The 7,662-nt window shown below is 39.6% G+C and overlaps 1 pseudogene; it reads left to right on the forward strand.

Annotated features, from left to right (window-relative positions):
• Positions 1–4,411: 4,411 nt before the first annotated feature.
• LOC114030738 lies at positions 4,412–5,812 on the forward strand (annotated as a pseudogene).
• Positions 5,813–7,662: the final 1,850 nt, after the last annotated feature.

The raw sequence follows: 7,662 nt of genomic DNA on the forward strand, positions 1-7,662 counted from the left end.
GATGTCTAGGCTCTTTTTTTGGTCATGGCTTTCAGGTAGTCCAATAACTTTTAAATCATCTCTCCTGGATCTATTTTCCAGGCTGGTTCTTTTTCCAATGAGATATTTCACATTGTTTTCTATTTTTTCCTTCTTTTGGTTTTGTTTTACAATGTCTTGATTTCTCATAAAATCACTAGCTTCCAATTGCTTCATTCTAATTTTTAAGGCAGTATTTCCCTGAGTGAACTTTTGGACTTCCTTTTCCATTTGTCCAATTCTGCTTTTGAAGGCATTCTTCTCTTTACTGGATTTTTGGACCTCTTTTGCCATTTGGGTTAGGCTATTTTTTAAGGTATGATTTTCTTCAGTATTTTTTTGGGTCTCCTTTAGCAAGTTCTTGACTAGTTTTTCATGATTTTCTTGCATCCTTCTCATTTCTCTTCCCAGTTTTTCCTCTACTTCTATTACTTGCTTCTCAAAATCCTTTTTGAGCTCTTCCATGGCCTTGGGACCAATTCATATTTTTCTTGGAGGCTTTGGATGTAGGACCTTTGACTTTGTTGTCTTTTTCTGATTGTATGCTTTGATCTTCTTTGTCACCAAAGAAAGATTCTATGGTCTGACTTTTTTGCTTGGTTTGCTAATGATCCCAGCCAATTACTTGAGTTATAAACTCTTTGTTAAGGTCAGGTTCTGCTTCCAGTGTGGAGAATGTACTGTCCCAAGCTTTGGGGGTTTTGTGTGGCTGTTTTCAGAGATACTTTTAGGGACCTGTAAATTTTCAGTTTTTCCAAGGTGGTATGATCAAAGGTGAGGTATTTACTCCTTTCCTGACCTGTACTCTGGTCTATGAGTGAACCCAAGCACTCTTTTGTGCCTTGGAACTGTGAGGAGGATTCCCTCTCCACTGCCATTACAAGCTCCACCACACCAGCACTCCTCCTCGCCCCAGGACCACCACCCAGAACTGTGACCCAGATCCTAGCATAGGCAAAGCAAGAGAATCCTGCCTCAACACCAGCAAAAAGATCCCTGCAATTTCCCCTCTGATCAGTGATTCCCCCTCAGTCTGTGGGACTGAAGCTCAGGAAGCAGCTGCTGCCCTGAGGCTGCACCCGGGACTGGGCCTGGGCCTAAGTTTCTCTCTCACTGTGGTCACAGACTTTTCCTACTGACCTTCTAAGTTGTCTTTGGCATTTGTGGGTTGAAAAGTCTGGAAATCACCATAGCTGCCTGTGATTCAGTCCTCTGAGGCCTGCTCTAGGTTTACTGAGGCCTGGTCTTTGCCTGTGTGCCCATGCTGAACTGCATTTCTCTCCCAGCCCATTGAGATAGACCTTTCTAATCAACCATCCAGGTTGTCTTGGGCTGCAAATTTGTTTCACTCTGTCTTTTTGTGGGTTCTGCTGCTCTAGAATTTGTTTAGAGCCATTTTTTACAGGCATTTGGAGGAGTTTGGGAGAGAGCTCAAGCAAGTCACTGCTTTTACTCTGCCATCTTGGCTCCACCCCTATTAATTTATTTAAAACTTAAATATGCAATAAGAAAAGAAAAAGAAACATATTATAAACTTAAATGCTAAAACAAATACAAAATGAGAAAAGAAAAAAGAAGCATTGCCATGTACACAGCAGAACGTGAAAGGATTCAAAATATACAGCAATAAATTTCCATTTCAAGAAAGCCTAGGGGCAGTTCAGTGGCATAGTGGATAGAACACTGGCCCTGAAGTTAAGAGGACCTGAGCTCAAATCTGTACACAGACCAAACACTTGACACGTACTAGCTGTGTGACCCTGGGCAAGTCACTTAACTTAAATTGCCTAAAAAAAAAAAAGAAAGAAAGCCTATATAATAAATACTACACACTGTGTTGTAAGTAATATGATTTAGAAAGAAATTTATAAAGTCATCTAGCAGAGAGAGAGAGAGAGAGAGAGAGGTGGCCCATTCCCCCAAGTGTCTGTTGAGTTACACATTAAACAAACAAACAAACAAACCAAGTAAATAACTGATTGCCGGCATGGAAGCATTTTTCAGATAATACATGTGGATTACTTGAGATATATAACAGGAGAAGACTTCTTACATTTCTTGCATCAGTCATTGGATTTATCTGAGTTCCTGGTCTGCATAACCTAGGTCCTGATTTAAGCATTAAACAAATCTGGTCTCTAAGCAACACGTCTAGTTTCCCAGCCAAACATGGCTAGGTTCAAACAATGCAATAAAGTTTTCCCACACTATGTGTTAGGCGGTGTGCTAAGCACTTTACAAATATTATCTCATTTGATCCTTGCAACAACCCTGTGAGGTAAGTGATATTATTGTCCTCATTTTACAGATAAGGAAATTGAGACAGAGATTGCCCAGGGTCACACAGCTAGCAGGTGTCAGAGGATGGATTTGAACTTATGTCTTCCTGAGTACAAGCCTGGTGCTCTATCCACTGTATCCCCTATTCTAGTTGGTTCATAGTAAGTGCTCCTGAAATAACATTAATAATTTGACATTTGGTTGTGAAATAGGGAATTAGTGGACTTTTTTGACCTTTATTACCATCCAGAAGCAATGTGCAAAAAATCTTGAGATGAGGATGTACTCACAGTATTTGATAGAAACTGTTGCACTCAATAGATAATAGCAAGCATACTCTCCAGATAAGATTATGTTAGAAGAATCAATTTAATGGATTCTATGATTACTATGTCTAAAGGTATATGAATGTCTGTTGTGACTGTCTTTAGTTTCTCTGATACAGCATCTTTCCACAACCCACACCCCTAGCTGACAAGCTATAGTTCTAGGACAAGGCTGCTCCTGGGACTAGGTTAGCCCTGACTTTCCTGACACAACTTCTTCTTTTTTTTTCAGCCAAAGACAAGATTTATTAGAACATCCATCATATTGGGTAGACTCTTAAGGAGTTTGAATATTAGTGAGCTATTGGCTAGATTATAAGAATCTGACCAGTGGCTAGATTTTAAGAATCCAAGCCCTGACACAACTTCTTGGTCATCTAAGTTACATGGAATCAAACCCACTTAGAATTGATGGATTTTTGAAGCCCATGTGAGTAATATTTTGTGAGGTGGGGGTGGGGGTGGGGGGACAGCATCCAAATAAACCAAGTGCTACTGTTTCCTTATTGCATATTCTTCTGTACTAGGACAAAATAAACCTCCTTATATTAAATGGTCAATGACTTGCTAGTGCCTCATTTCCTCTTAACAAGGAAACTGAGTAGAGTGCTGGCGTTAACAGTTAAACTTCCAACATTTGGCATAGCTTCAGCAGATGGTGACAAGATAAGATGACCTTGGAATGCAAAATTCAAAGTGGTGTATCAGGCATTCGTTTCATCTATACCCGATAAGGCAGACCAAGTAGACTCACATCATGATTAAGTTAGGAGAAGAGCTATTAAGGACAGTGGGATGACCTGATGTGGGACACCCACTCAAACAAAGGGACATCTCAGTAGGTAGTGGAAGAGGCTGCCCAGGAGCATAAAAAAGCACCAAATCCAGCATTCCTGGTTGTTGTTGACTGTTCTGCATCAGTTCATCTGGCATCGTATTCAGACTTAAAGTGAAGTGACTCAGCACATTCAGCAACTCTTGACTCTCAAGGACTGTGCAATCAAAGATAAAGGGTAGCTAATGACACTGGTGGTCATACAAGTGAATAGATCTCTCTAGATAGGCATGGGTACTGAAGGCTCCCAGCCAGAACCCAACCTGTGGTCACTGACCCAGGGATTTTTATTTCTGCTAATTTCCAATCCTGAGACAAGAGGAGAACAGCAGACTTGCAGTAGTCTGTGGAAGTCCCAAATGGGAAACCTCTCACCAGTGGCAAGAAGTGGGAGGTAGGTGGACCTTTTCACCCAAAGAACTGTGGTGACTTCAGGAGAAGTTCAAACAGAAATCTTAGGAGTCCCTGGAAGGCCTCAAAGCTTGGTCTAATGAAGCCAATGCTAAAGGAATCTCAGAAGCTAAAATCTATAGCCTGGGGGAACTCTCTAAACATATACTTTTACCCTCAACTGTAATTCAATGTATTAGAACCTACAGATGGGGAATACTGTCTGTATCCTTTTTAGGTGGCTAAGATGGGCAGTTAATCATATCTAAAATGAATTCCCATTCTAGTCAACTCATCAATGGGGAACTGCAAGAGAGAGGACAGAATTCCCAAAGGAAATGCGTGTGATAAACAGGACTTATGTGACCCCTCCACAGCCTACCACACCTTATGCTCAGCCTGTCTCAGAGGCAATTAGATCCTACTTCCTGAGTAGAGTCCCACAAAATGATTTAAGACTTTAACTATATACCTTAAAAGTTCAGAATGATGAATATGTGAATTGGGATTTTCTTTGTAGCCATGCTGAAGTCAAATATAAAGCCACCACTGACTGAGCAAGATGATACTGAATACTGAAGGCTGAGAAGGCTTTATGGTGAAGGTCTGGGGCTTGCCCTTGTCCTACTTGTTTGATGAATGCAAAATCTTAGAATGCAAAATTCAAAATGGGATATCAGGTATTCATTTCATCTATACCCGATGAGGCAGACCAAGTAGAGAAGTATTTGTTGAACTTGGATCAGAAGATGAAGTCAAATTGGCACTGAAAAAAGACAGAGAAACTATGGGACACAGATATGTTGAAGTATTCAAGTCAAACAACATTGAAATGGATTGGGTGTTGAAGCATACTGGTCCAAATAGTCCTGACACTGCCAATGCTGGCTTTGGGCACCTTAGAGGACTCCCATTTGGATGTAGCAAGGAAGAAATTGTTCAGCTTTTTTCAGGATTGGAAATCATGCCAAATGGGATAACATTGCTGGTGGACTTCCATGGGAGGAGTGCAGGGGAAGCCTTCCTGCAATTTGCTTAACAGGAAATAGCTGAAAAGGCTCTGAAGAAAGACAAGGAAAGAATAGGGCACTGATACACTGAAATCTTCAAGAGCAGCTGGGCAGAAGTTTGTACTCATTATGATCCTCCTCGAAAGCTAATGACTATGCAGAGGCCAGGTCCTTATTACAGGCCTAGGGCTGGCAGAGTTTTACAGTAACATTGGTAGAGGAGCTGTGTTTGGAATAATGAGGTGAGGATATGGAGGCTATGATGACTACAATGGATATAATGATGGATACGGCTTTGGGTTGCATAGATTTGGAAGAGACCTGAACTACTATTTTTTAGGAATGTCTGATCATAGATATGGAGATGGTGGGTTCACTTTCCAGAGAACAACAGGCCATTGCGTGAACATGAGAGGATTACCTTACAGAGCTACTGAAAATGATATTTACAATTTTTTCTAACCACTCAACCCTGTTCGAGTACACATTGAAATTGGACCTGATGGCAGAGTGAATATGCCATCAGGAAAGCAATGGCAGAGTGAATATGCTGCAGGAAAGCAAATATGCAGCACAGATATGTAAAGCTCTTCTTGAATTCTACAACAGGAGCAACTAGTGGTGCTTATGGTAGCCAAATGATGGGAGGCACGGGCCTGTGAAACCAGTCCAGTTAGAGTGGTCCAGCTAGCCAGTAGTTGAGTGGGGTTACAGAGGAGGCTATGGTGGTCAAAGCAGCATGAGAGGATATGACGGAATTTTATAGGAAAACTCCAGTGATTTTCAATCAAACATTGCATAAGGAGCCAAAGAGCAATGAACAGTTGCTACTACAGTAGCGAAGCTGTGCATGTATGGGAGTGAACGGAATGGGAGGAATGCCTGGCATGTCCAGTATGAGTGGTGGATGGGGAATGTAATCCTGATCACTGACTCTTGGTCAACTTTTTTTAGAGGAGAAAAAAAACAAATAAAAATGAAGTTTAACAGTTTTGCAATACGAGCTTGTGATTTATGCTTACTGTAAGTGAAATCAGGATTTTTTAAAAATTTCAGGTTCAATATTTTTGAACACAGAAAAACATTCATCTAGGATGTACTGAAGTTGAGTAAAAACTATAACTGCTGAGGAGTTTCAGCTTTTCTCAAGGTGTAGTTAGTTATGTTGTAGGAGTATACTTAAGCAAGAGGCATATTTAGGTTAAAGCAGTTTCAATTATGTTAAATGTTTCACTTATACCACATTATATGGAACACTGAGATGCATGTTGGGAGACATACTTTTTTGTAAAACAAATACAGGAGCTATGTCTATGATTCAAAAGTGAAACATTTGGCATTTTTGTTCTAGTTTATTTCATTTACTATCCAGTAAGGCACATATGTTTAAGTTTTGTTTTTTGTTTTTTCAAGTTAATGGGGACAATTTTGAGATACAATACAGATACTTTGGTGTTTGTATTAAATTCTGAGGCCTTGATTTAAATCTTTCATTGTATTGTGATTTCCTTTTAGGTGTATTGAGCTAAGTGAAACTTGTTAAATAAGTCTTCCTTTCAAAAACTGGAAAAAATAAAAAGTAGAATTGGCTAAATGGAAAAGGAGGCTAACTAAAGGAAATAATTTTTAAAAAGTAGAATTGAACAAGTGGAAGATAATGACTCTGTGAGACATCAAGAATCAATCAAATAAAATCAAAAGAATAAAAAAAAGAAGAAAATGTAAAATATCTTATTGGAAAAGCAATTGACCTGGAAAATAGATCCAGGGGAGATAATTTAAGAATTATTAGATTACCTGAAATCCATGATCATAAAAAGGACCTGGACATCATACTTCAAGAAATTGTCAAAGAATATTACCCTGATGTTCTGGAACTAGAGGGTAAAATAGAGGGTAAGAATCCATGATCACCTCTGAAAAGAGATCCCAAAACAAAAACTCCCAGAATCATTATACCCAAATTCTAGAACTCCAATGTCAAGGAGAAAATATTGCAAGCATCCATAAAGAAACAATTCAAGTATCAGGGAGGCACAGTCAGGAGTACACAGAATTTAGCAGCTTCTATAGTGCATGAAATATGATATTCTGGAAGGCAAAGGAGCCAGGATTACGACCAAGAATCACATACCCAGTGAAACTGAGCATAATCCTTTAGGGGGGAAAATGGTTATTCGATGAAATAGAAGACTTTCAAACTTTCCTGATGAAAAGACTAGAGATGAACAAAAAACTTGATTCTCAATATCAAGTCTCAAGAGAAGCATAAAAATGTGGGGAGGGAGGGAGGGAGAGAGAGAAAGAGAAAGAGAACACAAGAAATTCAATAAGGCTAAAAGGTTTATATCCCTACGTGGGAAGATGATACTTGTAATTCTTAAGAACTGTATCATTATTGGTATAGTTAGAAGGAGTATGCATAGAAGGTGCAGGTATGAGGTGACTTTGAGGATATGATATAAAAAAAAATTAAGGGGTGAGAAAGAGGATTACACTGGGAAAAAATGAAGGGAGAAGTAGAATGGGCTAAATTATCTCACATAGAGAGGTGCAAAAGACCTATAACAGTGGAGGAGAAGATGGAAGGATGAGTGGTGGGCATTGCTGGAACCTTACTCTCATTGGAATTGGCTCAAAGAGGGAATAACATACACAATCAGCTGAGTATAAAAATCTATATAACTCTACAGGAAAGTAGGAGGGGAGGGGGTTAGTATAAGAGGGGGGATTGACAGAAGGGAGGGAAGATTGGGGGAGGTTGTGGTCAGAAGCAAAATACTGGTGAGGAAAAGGGTGAAAG

Source organism: Vombatus ursinus, unplaced genomic scaffold, assembly GCF_900497805.2.
Source record: "Vombatus ursinus unplaced genomic scaffold, bare-nosed wombat genome assembly UNPS02014994.1, whole genome shotgun sequence".
Lineage (NCBI taxonomy): Eukaryota > Metazoa > Chordata > Mammalia > Diprotodontia > Vombatidae > Vombatus > Vombatus ursinus.